Here is a 27,269-nt window from a genome sequence, read left to right as displayed (position 1 = left end):
CAATACGTTCCCTGTCAAGTGGTTAACATCAGGTGTGTGCATGGGGACGTTCGTCCATACCCCGTGGCTTCTTTGCCCATAAACATAAGGGGAATACTGCAAACGGTGCGGGTGGGGGTCCTTGCTTCGTTGCCTGAAGATCTCATTATTGGTACCGACAACCCTCGGTTTTTGTCCCTGTTCCAGTCCTGCCTGAGCGGCTGTCCCTCCCCAACCCCGGCAGCAGACGACAAAGGGGGACCCTGTCCTGCCCTGCTCTCCCCTGAACCATGGGTATTGGACCGGAGTTTCCGCTACGCCCAAACAAGTGACCCCTCCCTGTCGAACGCATGGGAACAAGCCCATCAACGACAGGGACAGGAACCCGACAGGTACCCCCGTTTTGTCATCAAACAAGACCTGCTGTACCGAGAGGGCGCCGCCAACGAAGAGGCACAGCTATTGGTGCCGGTACCTTTCCGCGGCCAGGTGTTGTTTTTTGCACATAGCCACCTATTAGCGGGTCACACGGGAGGGGAGAAGACGACCCAATCCCTTCTCCAGCACTTTTACTGGCCGGGCATCTATAAAGACACGGCGGAGTATTGTCGGGAGTGCAGTATCTGTCAAAAGAAAAATATGACCAAACCCCCGCAGGTGCCGCTTCAGCCCCTCCCCATTATCGGGAAGCCTTTCGAGAGGGTCGGTATGGACCTCATCGGCCCCCTCCCGAAAACCAGAAAGGGGTACCAGTATGTGTTGGTGATGGTCGACTATGCGACCCGGTTTCCCGAGGCCTTCCCGCTGACTACTACTACCACAAAGCAAGTTGGGGAGAAGATGATTGAGGTGTTCAGCCGGGTTGGCTTCCCGAAAGAACTACTAACGGATCAGGGAACACCCTTTGTGTCTAAACTCATGGGGGAAGTCTGCAAGTCCCTTGATATCAGTCAGATCCGTACTTCGGTGTATCATCCGCAAACGGACGGCCTGGTAGAACGGTACAACCGCACCCTCAAAACAACATTGCGGAAGATGCTTGAGGTCAGTGGAGAGGAGTGGGATCGGCTCCTTCCCCTGGCTCTCTATGTCATCAGAGGCCAACGACAGAGCAGCCTAGGCACTTCATCCTTTGAGCTGTTGTATGGGAGACAGCCACGATCCCTGATGGAGATGACGAAGGACGCATGGGAAAATGAACTACCAGATGAGACCGCCTCTACCCTCGAGTATGCCCAAAACCTGAAGGCCAGGCTGGGGAAACTCCGCGACGTGGCCCATGCCCATCTGGCACAAGTTCAGAAGCGACAAAAAAAGAGCTATGACAAAGGGAAACGGTGGAGACGACTGCAAATCAACGATTGGGCCTTGGTTCTTCTCCCGTCGTCCACCCAGAAGTTCCGAGCCGAATGGGTGGGGCCACATCGAGTCGTAGGCACTATAGGAAACACCTCTTATCGCCTCCAAGTAGGGCCGCATAAAACGCAGGTATATCACATCAACCTGTTGAAGAAATGGCTGGGTCCTGCTCCCTCTGGTGTCCACGTCGCAGCCCGTGTACTCGCCCCTTCCACTAGAGACGAGCTCATGCTCAATGATGAGCTATCACAGCGCCAGAAGGAAGAACTAAGCCAGGTCTTGAGGCTCCACGACGCCCTCTTCTCCAATCAGCCAGGACGCACCACCATGGCCGAACATAGTATCGAAACACAACCTGGAAAAACAGTGAGGATCCGACCCTACAGGGTTCCGGAGTCCAGGAGGACAGCGATACAAAAGGAAGTCAAAGACATGTTGGGAATGGGCGTCATACGTCCTTCCAAAAGCGAATGGTCCAGTCCCATAGTAATGGTGCCCAAACCCGATGGAACGCGCAGGTTCTGTATGGACTTCAGAGCGCTCAACGAGATCTCCTGTTTGGATGCCTACCCCCTTCCCCGGGTGGACGAATTGGTCGAGAGACTGGGCGACGCCCGATATATAACGACGCTGGATCTTATGAAGGGCTACTGGCAAGTGCCCCTGAAAGAAGAAGACCACCGGAAAACAGCCTTCAGCACTCATGGCGGACACTACGAATTCACAGTCCTTCCCTTCGGGTTGCACGGGGCCCCCGCCACCTTCCAACGTCTTATGAACACTGTGCTGAAGGACGTGTCTGGGTTCGCTTCGGCCTATCTGGACGACATTGTCATCCATAGCCCTACCTGGAGCGACCACCTACGCCATCTACATGAGGTATTCGTGGCTCTGGAGAAGGCAGGTTTGAAGGTGAACGCCAAGAAGTCCAGAATAGCCTACCAGAAGGTTAAATATCTGGGTTATGTCCTGGGACATGGTCTAATAGAACCCCAGATCGAGAAGATCCGGGCGATATCTGAGACCCCGTTCCCTGCCAACCGCAAACAGATGAGGGCTTTCCTGGGGTTGGTGGGGTATTATCGTCGTTTCATACCCCGTTTCTCACACGTTGCTGCGCCCCTATCGGACGCCTTGCGTCAGCCCGGCAAGGCTGGCCTGCCCATCCGGCCCACTGAGGCCATGTTGGCCGCCTTTGCCTTCCTGAAGCGGGTTATAACCTCGGCCCCGGTGCTGTCTTCCCCTGATTTCACGAAGCCCTTCCTCTTGCACACTGACGCCTCGGAGTTTGGTATTGGGGCGGTACTTTCACAGGAGAGTTCCGATGGGAGGGTGCACCCCATTCTGTATGTGAGCCGGAAACTGTTTCCCAGGGAACTGCGCTATGCCACTATTGAGAAGGAGTGTCTGGCTGTTAAGTGGGCTGTTGATAAGCTGGCTTATTATTTGGAGGGCCACCCGTTTACTCTGTTCACTGATCATGCCCCTCTCATCTGGATGGCCAGGAACAAGTCCAACAATGCGCGCGTTATGCGCTGGTTCCTGTCCCTCCAGCCCTACTCTTTCACGGTTCACCATACTCGGGGGTCTGACAACGTGGATGCTGACTACCTTTCCCGTCATCCGCTCCCCGAGCGTGAGCGTCCTAGGGGGGGGGTGTGTAACGGGGTGTCCCGGTCCGGGGTACCTGTCCTGGATACCGTCCCCCCTCCTACCCCTGTGACCCCGCATTCTGTCCCTAGTAACTGCTCTTCTATCCCTCAACAGACTGACCATCACGGCAATTGGGAAGACTGTTCCGATGGTCAGGAAGCAGAGCAGTGCTGGCCCTTTAATGCAGGAGAGGAGGAAGAGTGGGCGGAGTCCTGGAGCGACTGGACCTCGTCAAAAGAGGCCGACCACAAGAATCCGGTGTGCCTGTACACCCAGGGCGGGTCCGACGCGAAAGACGGAGAGACGGACGAGCACGGAGACTCGGCAGGAGGAAGAACGGCCGGACCAGGAGGACGATCGCCTGGAGGCCAACGACCCCATCTATCGCCCAGCCACTCACCCAGGGGAGGTGCGTGGCTCACGCAGGTGCGTAATCGGCTCCGGGGTTTGATGGGACACCGGGGAGGTGTACCGCATGTTTGACAGGTCACCCTGGTTTTCCCCGTACACTGCTCACGAGTCCTGCCCCTCACACGAGCCCGTCCACGCCCTGACAACCTGAGCCCTAAGTAGAGCGAAGAAAAGGGAGCACGTGTGTTTGGTGATAAACCCCTCACTCCCTTACCCTGTGAAACGGCAGATGCAGTGCCGAATACTCTATTAAGAGTCTCTTGTATTTCTTTTTCTTTCTGCATACGTCACCGAGCCCGGGAGGCAAAAGGGGCCACGACGGATCTGAGAGACACAACAGCCCGACGGAGCCTGTCGGACGACAGGAGGACGTCACGCCTAGAATCTCGGAGGAGAAGACGGTCCAGAAGCCGATCCCCCAGGCGTACTCCGGTGTCAAGAAAGACTTGTTCTGACTTTTTGTTGTCCACAATAAAGCCCTCTATCACTAAGACCCGCCTCTTGCCCTTAACTGCGGAGCCCCCTGCCAGCGCCAAGCTCACAGACTCGTTCACAGCTTAATTATATCCAGGTGGGTTATTCCCTGGTTCTGTATTTTAGTTCTCTATGAGCACGTGTTCATCCGCTCATATTCCTATTCTTTTCCTTATTCTTAAATGTGGATATTGTTGAATTCTGTTGACACTTCATTCGGGTCGCAAGATAAAAAGGAGCAACTTCAATCCAGTCCTATTCTCTTGGTCTTTTAAATGTTGGGGGGGTACGCCTCAGGGAGCTACCTTTCGTTATTCCGATCTCCGCCTTATCTTTATGGTTAAAGGGAGTTGCTTTGTAAATTCATTCCTTGTATTCTTTTCATCATAAATTCAAGGATCTCCTTCTTGAAGCTTTTTTTAAAATTAGCTGTCAAGCTTTGTTATCGGTAGCTGAGCTGCACGGCGTCCTCCTCCTTGCCTTGCCACATCATAACTTGTAGTTGTTCAATGTATTCACTGGAAATCCTGCTTCTTGCGGATTTCAGCCCCCTTCGTTCCGCTGCAGATCACTTGCTGTATAATTTACCGTAAATTTTTCCGGCAGCAGTGCATGAAGTCTTAATTCCAACTCCTCCTGGTTACACAAGCTTCACACACTCAAGAACGGGTGCTTACGCGGGCGGTGCCTCCTGCTATAATCCATGCTCAAATTTTACCTCGTAGAGAAGAAAGGAAAGCACTCTCAGGGGCGAGTTCAAATCTTTATTCAGAACTCACAGTGGCCAGGCGCGTTTCGGCAGTTGCCTTTTTCGATGGTAAATTGGCGCGCCCGAAACAGCCATTTTTATATGCATGGTTACATTGCATCACATATATACATATAACCCATAGAAGGGTACAACTCGATTACAGGTTCTCCAATGTTGTGTCAAAATCGGCATCTCCACTGAAGAAGCTGCACATCGTGTAAGTATTTTATAAAGAAAGAATTGTGCCTTACACGATGTGCAGATTCTTCAGTGGAGATGCAGAATTTGACATGTATATATGTGTAATTATAAATTACAATGTATTAACATCGCAATAACATGTTGAAAGATGGCGCTCATACATATGTAAACAGAGTCCTCTTTCTATTTCAATACATTTGTCGGAAATGAAATGATACATATAAAAATGGCAGTTTCGGGTGTGCCAATTTACCATCGAAAAAGGCGACTGCCGAAACGCGTCTGGCCACTGTGAGTTCTGAATAAAGATTTGAACTCGCCCCTGAGGGTGCTTTCCTTTCTTCTCTATGAGGTAAAGTTTGAGCATGGATTATACCAGGAGGCACCGCCCGCGAAAGCACCCGTTCTTGAGTGCGTGAAGCTGGTGTAACCAGGAGGAGCTTGAATATATATATATATATATATATATATATATATATATATATATATATATATATATATATATATATATATATATATATATATATATTCACTGAAAAAACCATAGGTTTCACATCAGTTATAGTTAGGAATTAGCATTTAAAAAACCTATTAAATTCACTGAAAAAACCATAGGTTTGACACCAGTTATAGTTAGCTGGAAATTTTATTGACATAAAACCATTGAAATTCCCACGTTATAGTTAGTTGGACTCACTATAACTTGCGCGCCTGCAATGCACTGCTGATGACGTCACATATTACATTACTCATGACATGGTCAGTGACATCACTCATGACCTCACTGATGACACCATCCTTGTGACAGAGTGACAGACCTCCTTTCAGTGTAATGTAACCCTTGAAACACATATTCAAAAATAGAAACTAACATTTAAAAAAAAATGGAGATACCCATACCAGTTACAACAACCAATTCAGTAATTCCACCATCTATATACACATACACTCATTCACCAACAGTTCTATATAGTCACTCATACATATACTCACTCATCATATGTAGTGATACACCTATACATTCTGTTACACACTGACAATCATCCAAAAGTTACGCACACACATACTCACACATGCAAATAAACTATTGAACATCCATTTATTTGCATATACAGCTACCAACCGGTTACCAAATTAACAACTAAGTGCATATCAGGCCCAAGAGTACCATGAAAAACATACTATACAGAAAACAATTCTTTTGTTTAAAAAATGTTCATTCATTTATTTAGAAAGATTAAAAGTTGGTGATAACATATTTTTGCAATTAAAAACATATACACAATCGTTATTCCTGAGATTCAGCAATTAGTAATAAAAACTTAAAAAACAATATTTATAAAAAATGCTATTCAAGCATTACTTTACACAAAACATTCAATCAAGCATCATATTTACTGATCAATAGATTATTATGTTATGTTATGTTATGTTATTAGTATTTGTATTGCGCACGGCTGCTCCAGCGAAGGAGCGTCCCGGCGCACCGACAAGGTAGAGAACAAAACACAACAGGACACAGAAAATATTATTAAAAATGGGGGGTATGAATTTTAACAGAGCTCGGAAAACAGAAAAGTTTTGGCGGCCTTGCGGAAAGAAAGCAAGTCGCCAAGGGTCCGGAGTTTCAAGGGAAGATCATTCCAAAGTGCAGCTGCCCGCACCCTAAAAGAGCGACCCCCCGCCTGACTGAGTTTGAACCGAGGGGCTGCCGCTAATTCTTGGTCCAACGAACGCAGAGTGCGGCCCGGGATGTAAGGGCACAAAAGTTGGCACAATAAGGGAGGTGGTAGGCCCTTCAGAATCTTGAAAGATATGCACAATACTTTGAAATGGATCCGCTGCCTGACGGGTAACCAATGCAAGGCTCGCAAAGTTGGACCGGCCGAGCAAAACCTAGGAAGACCTACGATTGCTCTGGCCGCTGCGTTCTGTACTCTTTGAAGTCGGGTTAGCTCGGCCTGGTTTAACCCTATAAGAAGGGAGCTGGCATAGTCCAGCCGAGCTAAAACCGTTGCTTGTACCACAAGTTGACGGGTTGCGGCATCAAAATATTTAAGGGCAGGTCGCAGATTGCGCAAAATGCCAAAGCAGCACGCCGCCGTCCTTTTGGTATGGCCAACAAAGTTGAGGGAAGGGTCCAGCCAGACACCAAGATTTTTGATCTCCGTAACCGGAGTGGGGGTGGGACCCAACTCAGGGGGCCACCAGGTATCTCCCCATAGGTCCGTCCGTTTCCCAAAGACCATCACCATTATAGGAACGAAATTGTCGACGCGGCATTTCGGTGCTTCTTTATATTCTGCACCTTCTTCAAGGACTCTGTAACGGGGTGTCCCGGTCCGGGGTACCTGTCCTGGATACCGTCCCCCCTCCTACCCCTGTGACCCCGCATTCTGTCCCTAGTAACTGCTCTTCTATCCCTCAACAGACTGACCATCACGGCAATTGGGAAGACTGTTCCGATGGTCAGGAAGCAGAGCAGTGCTGGCCCTTTAATGCAGGAGAGGAGGAAGAGTGGGCGGAGTCCTGGAGCGACTGGACCTCGTCAAAAGAGGCCGACCACAAGAACCCGGTGTGCCTGTACACCCAGGGCGGGTCCGACGCGAAAGACGGAGAGACGGACGAGCACGGAGACTCAGCAGGAGGAAGAACGGCCGGACCAGGAGGACGATCGCCTGGAGGCCAACGACCCCATCTATCGCCCAGCCACTCACCCAGGGGAGGTGCGTGGCTCACGCAGGTGCGTAATCGGCTCCGGGGTTTGATGGGACACCGGGGAGGTGTACCGCATGTTTGACAGGTCACCCTGGTTTTCCCTGTACACTGCTCACGAGTCCTGCCCCTCACACGAGCCCGTCCACGCCCTGACAACCTGAGCCCTAAGTAGAGCGAAGAAAAGGGAGCACGTGTGTTTGGTGATAAACCCCTCACTCCCTTACCCTGTGAAACGGCCGATGCAGTGCCGAATACTCTATTAAGAGTCTCTTGTATTTCTTTTTCTTTCTGCATACGTCACCGAGCCCGGGAGGCAAAAGGGGCCACGACGGATCTGAGAGACACAACAGCCCGACGGAGCCTGTCGGACGACGTCACGCCTAGAATCTCGGAGGAGAAGACGGTCCAGAAGCCGATCCCCCAGGCGTATTCCGGTGTCAAGAAAGACTTGTTCTGACTTTTTGTTGTCCACAATAAAGCCCTCTATCACTAAGACCCGCCTCTTGCCCTTTACTGCGGAGCCCCCTGCCAGCGCCAAGCTCACAGTGGTGGAGAATGCGGGCATAGGCGCCATCTGTGACCTGAAGATGGAAACCGTGATAGAGAGACTCACCAAGGGACAGGAGCGGCTGGAGTGGGTAGCCGAACAACAACTCACGGCCGCCCAAGAAGACAGGGTCCTGATAAAAGAGGCCCTAGCTGCGAGGGCTGCCCCACCCTGGGTGGATCCGGTACAACCCCTTAGCGGAACAGAGAGGGTCATACCCCATGGCTCGGCGGCCATTGCCTTACAGAAGTATCAGGCCGGAGAGGACCCGGACGCGTTACTCCTCAATTTTGAACGGGCAGCCCGAGCCTGTGGCTGGCCGGTGGTGAAGTGGCCGTTCTTTCTGGCCCCTCTCCTGGTGGGTGAGGCGCAGGCCGCATACCAGGTGGCCAACCCCACAGGGGACACCCCATATCACGAGGTGAAAAAGGTCATCCTAGAGCATTTGGGATTGGACGCTGAGGCATACAGGTTGCGTTTTCGGAAGGAGCGGGGAATGCCCGGGGAGAACCCCCGAACCCTGTTCGTACGCCTCAGAATGGCTGCCGATAAATGGCTGACCCCCTCCACCAGCACCAAGGCCGAAATCATGGACCGGATTTACCTCGAACAATACCTAGAGGCCCTTCCGTATCCTACCCAGAGGTGGCTTCGCCAGCATCATGATCTCACGGCGGCACAGGCCATTGACATGGCTTCTTCCTTTGCTCGGGCCCAGCCCCGCGGACCAGTAGGAGAGCCAGACAGAGTCCAGAGACCCCTTCACAGGAACGGGAAAAGACCGCAGCAGCCTGTAGAGGCCCCCAAACCACGGCTTTGGCACCCAGTCCCCCAGGGAGGGTCGGGTCCCCAATGCTTCGACTGCGGGAACTGGGGACACATAGCGAGACATTGTCCCAAGAAACGTCCCACGGAGGAGCCTATAGAGGTTGGGTACCTTCCAAAGGCGGTCCTGTTCTCTGCGGAAATGGGCGGCACGTACAGAGTAAGTGTCAGTGTAAACGGGTCATCCATTTCAGCCCTGTTAGATTCGGGGTGCCGGCAATCCGTAGTTCAGACAAAGCATGTCCCCCTATCCCAATACGTTCCCTGTCAAGTGGTTAACATCAGGTGTGTGCATGGGGACGTTCGTCCATACCCCGTGGCTTCTTTGCCCATAAACATAAGGGGAATACTGCAAACGGTGCGGGTGGGGGTCCTTGCTTCGTTGCCTGAAGATCTCATTATTGGTACCGACAACCCTCGGTTTTTGTCCCTGTTCCAGTCCTGCCTGAGCGGCTGTCCCTCCCCAACCCCGGCAGCAGACGACAAAGGGGGACCCTGTCCTGCCCTGCTCTCCCCTGAACCATGGGTATTGGACCGGAGTTTCCGCTACGCCCAAACAAGTGACCCCTCCCTGTCGAACGCATGGGAACAAGCCCATCAACGACAGGGACAGGAACCCGACAGGTACCCCCGTTTTGTCATCAAACAAGACCTGCTGTACCGAGAGGGCGCCGCCAACGAAGAGGCACAGCTATTGGTGCCGGTACCTTTCCGCGGCCAGGTGTTGTTTTTTGCACATAGCCACCTATTAGCGGGTCACACGGGAGGGGAGAAGACGACCCAATCCCTTCTCCAGCACTTTTACTGGCCGGGCATCTATAAAGACACGGCGGAGTATTGTCGGGAGTGCAGTATCTGTCAAAAGAAAAATATGACCAAACCCCCGCAGGTGCCGCTTCAGCCCCTCCCCATTATCGGGAAGCCTTTCGAGAGGGTCGGTATGGACCTCATCGGCCCCCTCCCGAAAACCAGAAAGGGGTACCAGTATGTGTTGGTGATGGTCGACTATGCGACCCGGTTTCCCGAGGCCTTCCCGCTGACTACTACTACCACAAAGCAAGTTGGGGAGAAGATGATTGAGGTGTTCAGCCGGGTTGGCTTCCCGAAAGAACTACTAACGGATCAGGGAACACCCTTTGTGTCTAAACTCATGGGGGAAGTCTGCAAGTCCCTTGATATCAGTCAGATCCGTACTTCGGTGTATCATCCGCAAACGGACGGCCTGGTAGAACGGTACAACCGCACCCTCAAAACAACATTGCGGAAGATGCTTGAGGTCAGTGGAGAGGAGTGGGATCGGCTCCTTCCCCTGGCTCTCTATGTCATCAGAGGCCAACGACAGAGCAGCCTAGGCACTTCATCCTTTGAGCTGTTGTATGGGAGACAGCCACGATCCCTGATGGAGATGACGAAGGACGCATGGGAAAATGAACTACCAGATGAGACCGCCTCTACCCTCGAGTATGCCCAAAACCTGAAGGCCAGGCTGGGGAAACTCCGCGACGTGGCCCATGCCCATCTGGAACAAGTTCAGAAGCGACAAAAAAAGAGCTATGACAAAGGGAAACGGTGGAGACGACTGCAAATCAACGATTGGGCCTTGGTTCTTCTCCCGTCGTCCACCCAGAAGTTCCGAGCCGAATGGGTGGGGCCACATCGAGTCGTAGGCACTATAGGAAACACCTCTTATCGCCTCCAAGTAGGGCCGCATAAAACGCAGGTATATCACATCAACCTGTTGAAGAAATGGCTGGGTCCTGCTCCCTCTGGTGTCCACGTCGCAGCCCGTGTACTCGCCCCTTCCACTAGAGACGAGCTCATGCTCAATGATGAGCTATCACAGCGCCAGAAGGAAGAACTAAGCCAGGTCTTGAGGCTCCACGACGCCCTCTTCTCCAATCAGCCAGGACGCACCACCATGGCCGAACATAGTATCGAAACACAACCTGGAAAAACAGTGAGGATCCGACCCTACAGGGTTCCGGAGTCCAGGAGGACAGCGATACAAAAGGAAGTGAAAGACATGTTGGGAATGGGCGTCATACGTCCTTCCAAAAGCGAATGGTCCAGTCCCATAGTCATGGTGCCCAAACCCGATGGAACGCGCAGGTTCTGTATGGACTTCAGAGCGCTCAACGAGATCTCCTGTTTGGATGCCTACCCCCTTCCCCGGGTGGACGAATTGGTCGAGAGACTGGGCGACGCCCGATATATAACGACGCTGGATCTTATGAAGGGCTACTGGCAAGTGCCCCTGAAAGAAGAAGACCACCGGAAAACAGCCTTCAGCACTCATGGCGGACACTACGAATTCACAGTCCTTCCCTTCGGGTTGCATGGGGCCCCCGCCACCTTCCAACGTCTTATGAACACTGTGCTGAAGGACGTGTCTGGGTTCGCTTCGGCCTATCTGGACGACATTGTCATCCATAGCCCTACCTGGAGCGACCACCTACGCCATCTACATGAGGTATTCGTGGCTCTGGAGAAGGCAGGTTTGAAGGTGAACGCCAAGAAGTCCAGAATAGCCTACCAGAAGGTTAAATATCTGGGTTATGTCCTGGGACATGGTCTAATAGAACCCCAGATCGAGAAGATCCGGGCGATATCTGAGACCCCGTTCCCTGCCAACCGCAAACAGATGAGGGCTTTCCTGGGGTTGGTGGGGTATTATCGTCGTTTCATACCCCGTTTCTCACACGTTGCTGCGCCCCTATCGGACGCCTTGCGTCAGCCCGGCAAGGCTGGCCTGCCCATCCGGCCCACTGAGGCCCTGTTGGCCGCCTTTGCCTTCCTGAAGCGGGTTATAACCTCGGCCCCGGTGCTGTCTTCCCCTGATTTCACGAAGCCCTTCCTCTTGCACACTGACGCCTCGGAGTTTGGTATTGGGGCGGTACTTTCACAGGAGAGTTCCGATGGGAGGGTGCACCCCATTCTGTATGTGAGCCGGAAACTGTTTCCCAGGGAACTGCGCTATGCCACTATTGAGAAGGAGTGTCTGGCTGTTAAGTGGGCTGTTGATAAGCTGGCTTATTATTTGGAGGGCCACCCGTTTACTCTGTTCACTGATCATGCCCCTCTCATCTGGATGGCCAGGAACAAGTCCAACAATGCGCGCGTTATGCGCTGGTTCCTGTCCCTCCAGCCCTACTCTTTCACGGTTCACCATACTCGGGGGTCTGACAACGTGGGTGCTGACTACCTTTCCCGTCATCCGCTCCCCGAGCGTGAGCGTCCTAGGGGGGGGGTGTGTAACGGGGTGTCCCGGTCCGGGGTACCTGTCCTGGATACCGTCCCCCCTCCTACCCCTGTGACCCCGCATTCTGTCCCTAGTAACTGCTCTTCTATCCCTCAACAGACTGACCATCACGGCAATTGGGAAGACTGTTCCGATGGTCAGGAAGCAGAGCAGTGCTGGCCCTTTAATGCAGGAGAGGAGGAAGAGTGGGCGGAGTCCTGGAGCGACTGGACCTCGTCAAAAGAGGCCGACCACAAGAATCCGGTGTGCCTGTACACCCAGGGCGGGTCCGACGCGAAAGACGGAGAGACGGACGAGCACGGAGACTCGGCAGGAGGAAGAACGGCCGGACCAGGAGGACGATCGCCTGGAGGCCAACGACCCCATCTATCGCCCAGCCACTCACCCAGGGGAGGTGCGTGGCTCACGCAGGTGCGTAATCGGCTCCGGGGTTTGATGGGACACCGGGGAGGTGTACCGCATGTTTGACAGGTCACCCTGGTTTTCTCCGTACACTGCTCACGAGTCCTGCCCCTCACACGAGCCCGTCCACGCCCTGACAACCTGAGCCCTAAGTAGAGCGAAGAAAAGGGAGCACGTGTGTTTGGTGATAAACCCCTCACTCCCTTACCCTGTGAAACGGCAGATGCAGTGCCGAATACTCTATTAAGAGTCTCTTGTATTTCTTTTTCTTTCTGCATACGTCACCGAGCCCGGGAGGCAAAAGGGGCCACGACGGATCTGAGAGACACAACAGCCCGACGGAGCCTGTCGGACGACAGGAGGACGTCACGCCTAGAATCTCGGAGGAGAAGACGGTCCAGAAGCCGATCCCCCAGGCGTACTCCGGTGTCAAGAAAGACTTGTTCTGACTTTTTGTTGTCCACAATAAAGCCCTCTATCACTAAGACCCGCCTCTTGCCCTTAACTGCGGAGCCCCCTGCCAGCGCCAAGCTCACAGACTCGTTCACAGCTTAATTATATCCAGGTGGGTTATTCCCTGGTTCTGTATTTTAGTTCTCTATGAGCACGTGTTCATCCGCTCATATTCCTATTCTTTTCCTTATTCTTAAATGTGGATATTGTTGAATTCTGTTGACACTTCATTCGGGTCGCAAGATAAAAAGGAGCAACTTCAATCCAGTCCTATTCTCTTGGTCTTTTAAATGTTGGGGGGGTACGCCTCAGGGAGCTACCTTTCGTTATTCCGATCTCCGCCTTATCTTTATGGTTAAAGGGAGTTGCTTTGTAAATTCATTCCTTGTATTCTTTTCATCATAAATTCAAGGATCTCCTTCTTGAAGCTTTTTTTAAAATTAGCTGTCAAGCTTTGTTATCGGTAGCTGAGCTGCACGGCGTCCTCCTCCTTGCCTTGCCACATCATAACTTGTAGTTGTTCAATGTATTCACTGGAAATCCTGCTTCTTGCGGATTTCAGCCCCCTTCGTTCCGCTGCAGATCACTTGCTGTATAATTTACCGTAAATTTTTCCGGCAGTAGTGCATGAAGTCTTAATTCCAACTCCTCCTGGTTACACAAGCTTCACACACTCAAGAACGGGTGCTTACGCGGGCGGTGCCTCCTGCTATAATCCATGCTCAAATTTTACCTCGTAGAGAAGAAAGGAAAGCACTCTCAGGGGCGAGTTCAAATCTTTATTCAGAACTCACAGTGGCCAGGCGCGTTTCGGCAGTTGCCTTTTTCGATGGTAAATTGGCGCGCCCGAAACAGCCATTTTTATATGCATGGTTACATTGCATCACATATATACATATAACCCATAGAAGGGTACAACTCGATTACAGGTTCTCCGATGTTGTGTCAAAATCGGCATCTCCACTGAAGAAGCTGCACATCGTGTAAGTATTTTATAAAGAAAGAATTGTGCCTTACACGATGTGCAGATTCTTCAGTGGAGATGCAGAATTTGACATGTATATATGTGTAATTATAAATTACAATGTATTAACATCGCAATAACATGTTGAAAGATGGCGCTCATACATATGTAAACAGAGTCCTCTTTCTATTTCAATACATTTGTCGGAAATGAAATGATACATATAAAAATGGCAGTTTCGGGTGTGCCAATTTACCATCGAAAAAGGCGACTGGCGAAACGCGTCTGGCCACTGTGAGTTCTGAATAAAGATTTGAACTCGCCCCTGAGGGTGCTTTCCTTTCTTCTCTATGAGGTAAAGTTTGAGCATGGATTATACCAGGAGGCACCGCCCGCGAAAGCACCCGTTCTTGAGTGCGTGAAGCTGGTGTAACCAGGAGGAGCTTGAATATATATATATATATATATATATATATATATATATATATATATATATATATATATATATATTCACTGAAAAAACCATAGGTTTCACATCAGTTATAGTTAGGAATTAGCATTTAAAAAACCTATTAAATTCACTGAAAAAACCATAGGTTTGACACCAGTTATAGTTAGCTGGAAATTTTATTGACATAAAACCATTGAAATTCCCACGTTATAGTTAGTTGGACTCACTATAACTTGCGCGCCTGCAATGCACTGCTGATGACGTCACATATTACATTACTCATGACATGGTCAGTGACATCACTCATGACATCACTGATGACACTATCCAGTGAATGTGTGTCTTTCTGAAAAATAAATATGTTTTATATATGTATATGTAAAGGTCGATGGAAGACTAAATGTTTAAATAAGTGTCTAAATGGATGTTTTTTTTTTTTTTAAATTGATTGGTTAACTGGCTTATTAAGTGTATCTTAGTGAATACATATATTAGCAAGTAATGTTTAAATATTTAAATATATGTATCAGTGTTTCACTTTGTGTATAAGTGGCTGCATGGGTTGGTGAGTAGCTACATGTGTTTGTATATGGGTTATTAGATTTTTTTTTAGTATCAGTATGAGTGTCTGTATGGTTTGGTGGGGGTATTACTTAGCACATAGATGCATCAATGACTGACTCACTGTTTGTATGTGTTTTGAAGACAGCATATATGCAGGACTGTATGGGTGGATGAGTGTGTGTATGTGTGTGTTAGTGAGTGAATGACTGTCTCAATAGTGTCTTTATCAATAACTACATATGTTTTAATCTAGTATATGTGAGTATTGATGTATATAAGTGAGTATATGTGAGAGTGAGAGATTATAAGAATTTCTGTTTAAATAAGTATGTGTTTCTATAAGTGATTGTTTAAGAGAGTAAGTATGTGTAAGTTTCCTTAGAAGTAAGGTAGTAGTGTGTGTATAGCTGTATATGCAAATAAATGGATGTTCAATAGTTTATTTGCATGTGTGAGTATGTGTGTGCGTAACTTTTGGATGATTGTCAGTGTGTAACAGAATGTATAGGTGTATCACTACATATGATGAGTGAGTATATGTATGAGTGACTATATAGAACTGTTGGTGAATGAGTGTATGTGTATATAGATGGTGGAATTACTGAATTGGTTGTTGTAACTGGTATGGGTATCTCCATTTTTTTTTAAATGTTAGTTTCTATTTTTGAATATGTGTTTCAAGGGTTATATTACACTGAAAGGAGGTCTGTCACTCTGTCACAAGGATGGTGTCATCAGTGAGGTCATGAGTGATGTCACTGACCATGTCATGAGTGATGTAATATGTGACGTCATCAGCAGTGCATTGCAGGCGCGCAAGTTATAGTGAGTCCAACTAACTATAATGTGGGAATTTCAATGGTTTTATGTCAGTAAAATTTCCAGCTAACTATATCTGGTGTCAAACCTATGGTTTTTTCAGTGAATTTAATAGGTTTTTTAAATGCTAATTCCTAACTATAACTGGTGTGAAACCTATGGTTTTTTCAGTGAATTTCATAGGTTTTGAAAATGCTAATTCCTAACTATATATAGGGCCTCAAACCTATGTTTTTTTCAGTGAATTTCAAAGGTTTTTTAATAGCAAATTTCTATAGCTATGAAATATAATATTTTTTTATAATGAATCCTATATATTATATTTATGTAATACTATTTTTCTTATGTATATTGTTCATGTTTATTTTATTTTTTTGCCCTGGAGCGCTCCCGGTGCGCGTACCGGTGAGCGCACCGGTAAGCGCAGTCTTGCGGCGCGCCCCGCTGCGCGTACCGGTGAGCGTCCCGTTAGCGCTATTGCCGCGAATGAAAACATCATCGTGACGTATCGCGTAGCCGCGTGATGAGTCTTATGACGCACGGCGTAAGCGCACCCGGAAGCGCACGAGCGCATACGATCGCGCAACGTACGCGCCCCGGGGTACGTAGCGTAAGCGCGTCGGGTCATGTGACCTGAAAATAACACTTTTCATTGGTTCAGAACAGTTTTTTTTCCAAATGATGAAAGCCCCCACCTTTTTTCCTCATTCTCACTTTTGTACTTTGACTGAGGAAGACCTGTTTCTAGGAAGTGAGAAATGGCTACAGTAGTAGCAGCAGCAGGAGCATCTCAACCACCACCACAAGGACCACCACAACACCACAGTGGTGGTGAAGAAGAAGAGGAGGAGGAGGAGGAGGAGGAGAGGCAGTTCCTGCCTGAAGATAATACATCCTATAAACCCAAGGAGCACTTTGTGTGAGAGTTTTTTAAAATCCCAAGGGGACTAAAGAAAGTAAATGCTCCAAAAGTGACCTGTCTCATCTGTGGCACTGTACTTTCCAGGGGGAACCCTGCAAAAAAGTATTCATTTGCCAACCACACAATGATTCGCCATATGCAACGCAAGCACCCTAACAACTATGCTGCGGCAGAGGTCACAGAACTGACAAGAAACCCTCCCCAATCTTCTCCCAGCACCTCCAAAAGCAAACAACCCACTCCATCGGGTCCAGAGACAAGGGAAATGGTCCCAAATATCCAACCCCAGTTTGGAGATTATAAAATAGTTTGTAAATTTTGCGGGACTACAATTTGGTATGGAGAGCAAAGTATCAAACTCATCAACCGCGTTGGAGACCACCACAAATGCAAAAAGGATCCTTAATTTTTTCCTGATTTTTTTTGCTCCAGTTGAGCCGTTTACAATTCCCTGTGTTTTGTTTGTCCCCATAAAAATTACAAAAAAATATAAAATTGTTCATTAAAAAAGCCAAAAAAAAGTAAAAAATGTTCAAAAAAACAATAAAAAAACATATAAAACAAAAAGAATAAAAAAACATTTCTTTTTAGAACTACCTCCAATTTATAAAAAAATGCTACATTTTTTAAAAACTCTGTCATTCTTTTTTTCTCCAGGGTACGTTCCCCGGTACACTCCCCGGTGCGTGTACCGGGCGCTCTCCCTGCGAAAATGGAAAAAAAAAATGTATGGCCCCCACATCAAACCTAGGGGGTCAGGGGGGGTCTACCCTGCCCCCTTTTGGTCATTTCCCGCTTTGTTTTTGCCACCTATTGTGTCTCGATCCTACCGAGACACAAGATGGCGGCTGCTCCGGACTGTTTGGAATGTTGACAGACACCCGAGAGCCAATCAGCTTTCCGCTCCCGAACTCACGTAGCGCGCTGGAGCGCGCCTCGGTGCGCGTACCGGGGCGCGCATATAGATATATATATATTTTTTAACCTAAATTACTCAAAATCCACTGAAGCACATATCTTGAGACATAGCAAAGGCACATCGGGCTACCAGTCCCTACAATTTTGCCAAGTTTGGTGGAAATCCATTCAGCCGTTCGGGCTAAAAGTGAGTCCAACCGCCCTATGGAAATTAACATGGGGAAAACACATTTTGGGACCCCCTTTTATCTCGGCCCCCAAACTTTCAGGGAAGGAGCAGAGCGGAGCTGGCCATTTTCTTTGAGAAATTCAGCCAATTCCGTCCATCAACGCCAAAGTTATTCCCAATAGAATGTTGCGGATTTCCTATGGAAAACGATCCTAACTATAACTACCTACTGGCGAGCGCCAGTAGGTAATATATATATATATTTATATATTTTTTTTTCCAGCAATGTGATCCCATTAAGCTCGATGAGAGCGCTCCACAGCGTGTGCACAGCCCAGGGGTCGGATCCTGACCCGAAAATAATCAATTTTGAACAAAGGAGGTGGCACAACCGGATACTTTTAGAAGCCCTTTAATTCAACGCTTCATCCCACCAACGCGTTTCAGCCACACAAGGCTTTGGTCACGTTCAGTAAGTCCTTCTTCTGTTTCTATATTTATACTGGCCCATATTAGCCCTTAAGTGGCATTATGGGATACGTAGTTTGAAACAAATAATTTAAATTAAAAGGAAAGAAAAAGGTAAGACAATTGCGCTTTACTTTACATTCATATACTATGCAGCGTCCAGTGTTGTTTCACATGGCAGAGTTATTTATAGTCATTAAACGTTATAGGATTAGTGCCCTTGTTTCAAAGTTCTTTTTGTATTGGGTTAGTACCCTCTTTTTGGAAAGTCATTCGCACTGGTTATTTCAGATGTATATGAAGTTCTTCTCCAAAGTTGATGCCTCTTGGGCTCTTGGTTCGTAATCTGATTATCAGGCGTGATTCCATTTGACGCAGTTTTCGAACGGAATCTTCTCCTCTTTCCATTTTTGGCAACATTCTGATCCCATAGAAAGTCATAGCTCTCCAGTTTCCATTTTGGCCTGTGCTGATGTGTTTGGCAGTCGCATATAACATGTTTGAGTTCTTTACTGCACGGATGTGCTCAAGAATTCTCTTTTTCAACATGCACGTGGTACTGCCTATGTATTCTTTCCACATCTGCATTCAATCATATACACTACATTTTTCGAGGTACATGTAATGTACTGTTCAATATGCATGATTCTTCCGTCCGGTTCTTCAATGTTCTTCATGCTTTTTCCAATTTTGCAAGCCTTGCAAGATGAGCATGGTTGGAATCCTTTACTTTGTTGTGTCAGCCAGTCTGGTTTTTGTTTCATTTCAAAATGACTTTTCACAAGGAGATCTTGTAGAGATGTGTTTTTTCTGTAAGTTATCGAGGGTTGTTTTCCAACAGTTTCTCCTATATCAGGATCCCCTGATATTAGGTGCCAATATTGTCTCATTTTTTTCGCAATACTACCACTTTCTTTGCTGTAGGTAGTTATGAATCTTGGGGGATCTTTGTCCTGGGCGATCTTGGGTCTCTCTACAAGGGTTTCAGCCCTTGTTTTCTGATCCACTTTTCTCTTGCAGTTATTTAGGACACGTTGTCTGTATCCTCTAGATTCAAATCTTTTTTTACTTTCCTGAATTTTGATTTCCGCATCATCTTCCTTTGAACAGTTTCTCGTTAAGCGTATGAACTCCCCATATGGTATGCTAGTTAGCAGGGCTTTAGGGTGCAAACTGGTGCCGTGAAGCACACTATTCGTAGATGTTTTTTTCCGGAACAGGGTTGAATCAATGTTCCCTTGGAATATGTAAATTTTGGTATCCAAGAAATCGATTTGTTTTTTGTTTGTTACACATGTGAACTGTAACCCAATTTCGTTGTCATTCAATTTAAAGAAGTATTCTTTGAATTGCTGTTCAGTTCCATTCCATATAACAAATAGGTTGTTGATGTAACGTACCCATAAAATAATGCGATCTAGATCAATCTGGTTGTTGCTGTCCCATGCAATTGTCTTTTCCCACCAGCCCATGGTGATGTTGGCATAGTTGGGGGGAAATGAAATCCCCATGGCAGTTCCACACTTTTGTTTGTATAGTTCTTTATTGAAGAGAAACACGTTGTTAGTTAAACACATATTGATCATTTCTAGGAGCATTGTTGTGTGTTCAAGTTCTGTGATGTTACGTTGTCTCAAGAAATGCTGACACGCCTTCAACCCTATGTCATGTCTTATAGAAGTGTATAAGGATACAACATCTATTGTTGCTAACAGGTATCCTGGATCCCAGGTCACATCCATAAGAATCCTCAGAAAATCCCCTGTATCCTTTAAGTATGAGGGCATTGTTTGAGCAATTGGAGCCAAAAAAGTGTCAACGTATTTAGAGACATTCTCGTATAGGGAACTGCAAGATGAGACAATCGGTCTGCCAGGGGGGGTTGATTAGAGTCTTATGTACCTTTGGTAAGAAATATATACAGGGGATTGTAGGGAAATCAGTTGTTAGAAATGTTCTTTCATTATCGTTAAGCAATCCTTTAGTATGCCATTTGTTTATGTGTTCATGTAACTCTTTTGTCATTTTCATCATTGGATTATTTTTGATTTTTGAATAATTTTGTTCCACATTCAATTGTCTCATGGCTTCATTTACGTAATCGTTGGTTTCCATTATTACAATATTCCCCCCCTTGTCGGCGGGCTTAATTGTAATTTTCTCATTCTCCATGAGAGTTTTGATTGTTTTACGTTCTTCCATTGACACGTTCTCCCTGATTTTATTATTTCTTACTTTCGTTAGTTTATCCAGTTCTTGAAGCGTTTAATTAAAGGGCTTCTAAAAGTATCCGGTTGTGCCGCCTCCTTTGTTTAAAAAAAAACAAAAAAAAACCATATATATATATATATATATATATATACATATATATATATATTACCTACTGGCGGTCGCCAGTAGGTATATATAGTTAGGATTTTTTCTCTATGGGTTTTTTGAAAATTCTATGTCTAATAACTTTGGCGTTTGTGGACGGAATTGGCTGAAATTTTCAGGAAAATGGCACATTTTGTTTCTGAGCAGCCCTTGAAAATTTGGGGGGGGTTCGTCCAGTGGGGGCCGAGAAAAAAGGGGGGTCCCAAAACGTGTTTTTAACATTGAGTTTTCCATAGGGCGGTTGGCCTCACTTTTAGCCCGAACGGCTGAATGGATTTGCACGAAACTTGGCAAAATTGTAGGGACTGGTAGCCCGATGTGCCTTTTGTAGGTCTCAATATATGTGCTCCAGTGGATTTTGAGAAATTAACGTTTAAAAAAAGATATATATCTGTAACAGCGGACCGGGCAGCGCACTGGTTCGCGGACTTTTCGCGCAACGGAGCTTTGTGAAGCGAAGCTGATTGGTTCTCCGGCGTCTGTCAACATTCCAAACAGTCCGTAGCGGCCGCCATCTTGTCTCTCGGTAGGATCGAGAGACAAGAGGAGGTCAAAACAAAGGGGGAAATAACTATAAGGGGGCATAGTAGATCCTCGCTGACCCCCTAGGTTTGATGTGGAGGTTTTAAAAGGGCCCCGCGGGGCAAAAAAAAATAATAATAATAATAATTGAACGGCTGAATGGATTTGCACAAAACTTGGCAAAATATTAGGGACTGGTAGCCCGATGTGCCTTTGCTAGGTCTCAATATATGTGCTCCAGTGGATTTTGAGAAATTAACGTTCAAAAAAAGATATATATCTGTAACAGCGCTCCGCTTCGCGTAACGGAGGTTTGCGAAGCTGATTGGTCATTCTGTCACTGGGCTATAGTTGGGCTACATCTGGCTGATATTTGGGCTACATTTGTTTTTTTGTGTGTCTGGCGGCCATCTTTGGGCTACATTGGGCTACATTGGGCTTCATTGGGCTACATTCGGCTAATTAGCAAATAGCTCATCGCAAACTAGGAATGGTAAAGAATCGCTATTTATTCCTTAAAGTTCGCTATTTAGGAAATGCAAATACCTTTGATGATACATATGGCGGTTCATCTCTAACAAGATAAGAAGCATAGGGATACATTTATGATGACTGGCGCATCACCAGGGATGTGTTAGTCATTCTGTGCCGCTGTTCCGTCACCTATGGTGTGCTGCATTTACAATGCGGCGCATCATGGGGCAAAAACAGCACAGATGCGTGATGTATCTGTGCCGTAAAGGTGGCGCATTGCTGGAGTTGTATCGCAAGTGTGATGAAGCTCCAGCAAGGGTCGGGGGTGCCCCTGTCGCAGGGTTTCTGTTCTCACACAGAACTGTGGACAGAGGATTGGAACCTCGGCGAATGCATTGCTGGAGTTGTATCGCAAGTGTGATGAAGCTCCAGCAAGGGTCGGGGGTGCCCCTGTCGCAGGGTTTCTGTTCTCACACAGAACTGTGGACAGAGGATTGGAACCTCGGCGAATTAGGGTGTCCCAAAACTCACGTTAGTAATCAAAAACTATTTAGCAAGCTAGGTACAGTGTCACATTGGATATAACAAACTCTCAATGTTTAGACAATCCAGAATATGAACTTATAGTACCTCAGGATACGTGGAACTCATGAACAGTCGGTCGTTATAGATTTCTTAGAAACCAGAACATGGAGTTAAGAAGAACAGATGTGTATTTGAAATGTTTATTTACTAATGCCGTCTTCTCAGGCGTAGTACCTTAGATAATAAAAGTACACATATTATCAGTAGCAAAATTACCAGCATAGTTACTAGTACATAAAAAGTGAATGGTGATAGTATGTTAACATGCTGTAAATGAATAAGAGTTAGCAACAGTTATAAGCAGCCGCGGGCCGTGGAGGGAGTTACGGTGAGGCAGGGAGGCGGGGAGGGGGAGAAGCAGGGTGGAGAATACAAGTACACATATTATCAGTAGCAACATTACCAGCATAGTTACTAGTACATAAAAAGCGAATGGTGACAGTATGTTAACATGCTGTAAATGAATAAGAGTTAGCAACACTTATAAGCAGCCGCGGGCCGTGGAGGGAGTTACGGTGGGGCAGGGAGGCGGGGAGGGGGAGGGGCAAGGTAGAGTGGGCTCCACCCTGCTTCTCCCCCTCCCCGCCTCCCTGCCCCATCGTAACTCCCTCCACGGCCCGCGGCTGCTTATATCTCACCCTCCCTAATACACATATTATATTATTTGCTAAGAAGGTCTCTTTGTGTTGGTTTAGGGCGTGCCCATACTTTAGTGTCTTAGATTTGAAGGAATCACATCAGCATACACCAGCTCTCTCTTCATGTGAACCGCATCAACTGTTGTGTATGTGTGTTCGGCAAAGCAATATAAAACCCGCCTCATGCCCAGAATTGGCAGAAGTTGCACTTATGTTATGAGTATGAAGTCGTGGAGATCAGACCTCATAACAATTCTGTATCGTGTTGTTCTTGAAACTTTAGCACTCGCTGTACAGATATAGTTTAACAAGTAAAGCAGATAGTAGACCAATAACATATTATTCTCATGTAAACCACGATGAACTACTAGGTGGAAAGCTAAAGCAACAACTAAGTGTCGTGTGCAGAAGTTGCAAAAAAGGAAAAATGGCGTTTAAACCGGTAATGAGCCCATGCTAACTTAACACGGTGTAAAGATATCCAGGACCTAGATGACACCTCCTCATGATCCGGAAACGAACTGAATAAGATAATAGAAGTGCCATCTCATGAGAGCAGATTGCAAGTTTATATGTGGACGGTCCGCAAGGTAAAGCATTAAAAACTAGGAAAATTTAATGCTAAAGAAAAATAAAACAGCCAAGTACTTTATCGAGTCTTAAGCCAATAGGCAAGGTAAATAATAAAAACTTGACAAATAAGTCAATGAATTGTCAATGAAATGCTAGTACTCAGCATATCAAACATGAAAAAGGTCTATGACATAACTGTGTATGCAAAATAAGCTGCAACAGCCTCCAATAGGAAGTCACCGTCTTCATCCGAAAACAGTTCAGCCATCCAATTTAAAAGCGGAAAAGAACATACGTGCTCTCCCAGCACCGGATCCTCTATCACCATCAGAGGACAGCTCGGTGGGTTTTCAAGAAAGCTCTGTTCCAAGAAAGACTGTGCTGCCGCCAGTAAATTCCAGGGACCAAGTAGTCCATGCATCAATGCCACAGCCATAATCCTTTCGCCAGGACAAACCAACTCGTGAGTAATGATAGGAGTCATCAGCTGATTAAAGTCGACGTCAGGAGAAACCGGTCCGCAGAGACACAAATTGATGGCCCAATCGAAATCACAGGTCAGGCAGTGAAATACAGGCTGGACACAGGTGAAGTAGGAGAACCGAAAAGATAATCCATATGCCGTGCTTAATATCGCCAACGGCATTGTGCCATAATATTCTAGCATGCGATTGCGGAACAGTGTCAGCAGCTGCAGGGTCGGAGGTTGCATAGGAGGGACATCCATATTTAAAAATGTAAAAAAGCACAAGAGCGTCCGCTGGTAATGCAAGTAAAAATGCCAATCTACGAACCAGAGTGCAGAAAATACAATGAAAGGAAGCAGGGATGACTCCAAAGATTTTCTCAAATGAAGTCACGAGACCACTGGTAACAACTTTAAAAAAGTGTGCCAGGGATTTTGTGGAGGATGCGTTAAAGATAGTCGGAAACATGTTGCTGAAATTGAAAGGCAAACCTGTGTACGGGTGTTCGCTATGTGAAGTACGAAAGTTTCACGGGCCGAACTCAAGGCCACCTCTCTCTGAGACAAAAGAGCTCTTATTCTTGCCATGCCGTTGAAACGTGTCCCAAGGTTGGTATTTGTGGCCAGATTGAAAACTCCCTATGTTCATGTGTGGGAGGAAATAGAACATTTCTGCAGCAAATAACCCGTTCACTTACTGTTACGATAAAAGGAATACTTTTAATTAACTCAGAACAATCTTCATTATTGAGCATCAAATAACTACCATTTTCCAACAACTTGAACGTGGGGATGATAGCAGGAACTGGCGTGCCTTGCAACACGCAAGCCATATTTGGTCGGTGTTTGTTGCATGAATCGTGTAACTGTATGTGCCTACACATTAGTGAATGATCTGGCGTCTCAGTGCATTCCTCTCCATTCAGATAAACTTCTTGATCATCTTTGAAACATCTGTATGTGTATGGAAGCGACCAGACCTCATGAAGAAAAGCACTACCTAAAGGTTCATAACGACCTATTGGTATATATTTCATACAATTTGAAAACTTATATAAAGCAAAAGGCAGCGTTATTAAACCGTGGATAAGGCATGTTGCCAAAAAACCCGCAATCCTCTGCTGATGATGTCACTGAGCATGTCATGAATGATGTAATATGTGACATCATCAGCAGTGGATTACGGGTAATGGTATCTCTAGTTTACTCCCCTATAGCTGTCTTTCTTTTAACATAAGTGTGTGTTTCCTTCCCTTATACTTACTGTTTTTGGTTCGCTTCCAGTTCGCGTACCAGCGAGCGAACTAGGAAGCGAACTAAGAGAAATAGAGGTTGGCACAGTTCCAAATATTGTACCAATTTTTTAATAACGGGGAGGTAGTTCTGAAAAGAACTTTTTTTTTTATTTTTCTGAACATTTTTTTACTGTTTTTGAATTTTTCGGAACAGTTTTATATTTTTTGGGGTTTTTCTTGGAGGGGGCAATGAAAACGATTCATTGTAAAGGGCTCAACAGGAGCAACAAAACAAAAAAAATAAGTATTTATTATTTTGGGCGTTTCGGACAAACTTGCATATGATAGTCAATAGCTCTGTTGATCAGAGTGATGCTTTTTTCTCCGTAGGAAATGAATCCATCGCAAAATGCGCAGGTGTGTTTTACATCACCAAATCTCATTTGTATATTTGGCACCATCTCCCTGCCCTCTGGTCCCGTTACTTCCGGTACAACAGATCTTCTGGCCATAATAGGGAGATTATCTAGGTCGTTCCGAAACTGTGCAGCACTGTAGTTGTTAGGATGCCACCTAGTCATATGGCGATGCATTGTGTAGTTTCCGAAACTGTATTTTTTGTCGGTCCCTCTGGACAGTCTATCTTGACATATAAGGCAAGTTACGTATCTTGCATTTACTTTTTTCTGACCTTTGGGAATTTAAAAAAATTGCCAAATGAAGTTTTCTTTCCGGTGAGACGTCCTGGGCTGCTCAGGCAAAAACTGCCTCTCTTCGTGCTCGTCCTCCTGTTCCTCTTCTTCTTCTTCTTGTTGAATTACAACTTGAGCAGGTGGTCCACTCTTCCTTGGATGTGGTGGAGGTGGTGGGGAAGCACCAGCTGAAGCTACTAAAGAAGCCATTGCTCAGTGATCACAAAGGGTCTTTCTCTCACAATGATGAAAGTCAGAGTGAGGAAAGAAGGAGGTATTTTCATCATTTGGGAAAAACAAGAGTTCTCAACCAATCAAAAGTGTTCATTTTAGATTATATGACCTAGTCTTACATCATTAGGAAACCAAAAGTGAAATGAACCAATGAAAAGTGTTATTACCAAGTCACATGACTTGCTGTGTTTACGTTAAGCGCTTTGCAGGGCCTCCCGGTTTGCTTCCAGAAACCTGCGCTTTGCGACTCGCTTCGCGTACCAGTTCGCTAACGTAGCACGTCATATGACGTATCACGCGACAACGTGAAACGTCATGCGGACGGGAGGCGTCACGATGTTGTTTTCTAACGCGGCACTTGCGGTAAAGAAACGTTTACCGGCTCGCGGTCTATTTCGCGGCATCAAGGTCAGCTAACGGGAAGCTTCCCGATTCGCGAAGCGGGAACGAAGAAAAAAAAATATTTAAAAAAAAAATTATTCATAAACATATAAAATATATTTTTGGATTTAAAGAAGAATACATTTTACAGCTACAGATATTAGCTGTTAAAAAACCAATGAAATTCACAGAAAAAACCATAGGTTATAGACCATATATAGTTAGGAATTAGCATTTACAAAACCTTGAAAATTCACTGAAAAAACCATAGGTTATAGACCATATATAGTTAGGAATTAGCATTTAGAAAACCTTATTTTACTCACACAAAACCATTGAAATTCCATATATAGTTAGTTGCACTAACTATATATCGCGCACCCGCAATCCACTGCTGATGATGTCACATATTACATCATTCATGACATGGTCAGTGACATCACTGATGACATCACTGATGACATCTCAAATCTTGGACCAGGAGCAGGACCTGCTGGACCTGCTAGGAGTGGAGGTCCCGAGGCTTGGTGAGTAGCTATTTAATAATTACTACTTTGTGTCTGTTCTTCTGCTCTGTGTTATATATCACTAATATATATTTTTTTCTGACCAGCTAGAATGCTGCTGCCTACATTGCAGGTAAATTATGTTTAAAAGTCTTCTGTGATTGCTATGACACTAGTGCTCTGTGCTACTAATCTTACTTGTTTGCAACTTTGCGCTCGCTTAGCATGATTATGTAAGAGTTTCTTTTAGAGTACTTAAGTTAGGTAATGCTAGAGTGAC

Source organism: Lissotriton helveticus, chromosome 4_1 (assembly GCF_964261635.1).
Source record: "Lissotriton helveticus chromosome 4_1, aLisHel1.1, whole genome shotgun sequence".
Classification (NCBI taxonomy): domain Eukaryota; kingdom Metazoa; phylum Chordata; class Amphibia; order Caudata; family Salamandridae; genus Lissotriton; species Lissotriton helveticus.
This window is presented reverse-complemented; position numbering follows the sequence as displayed.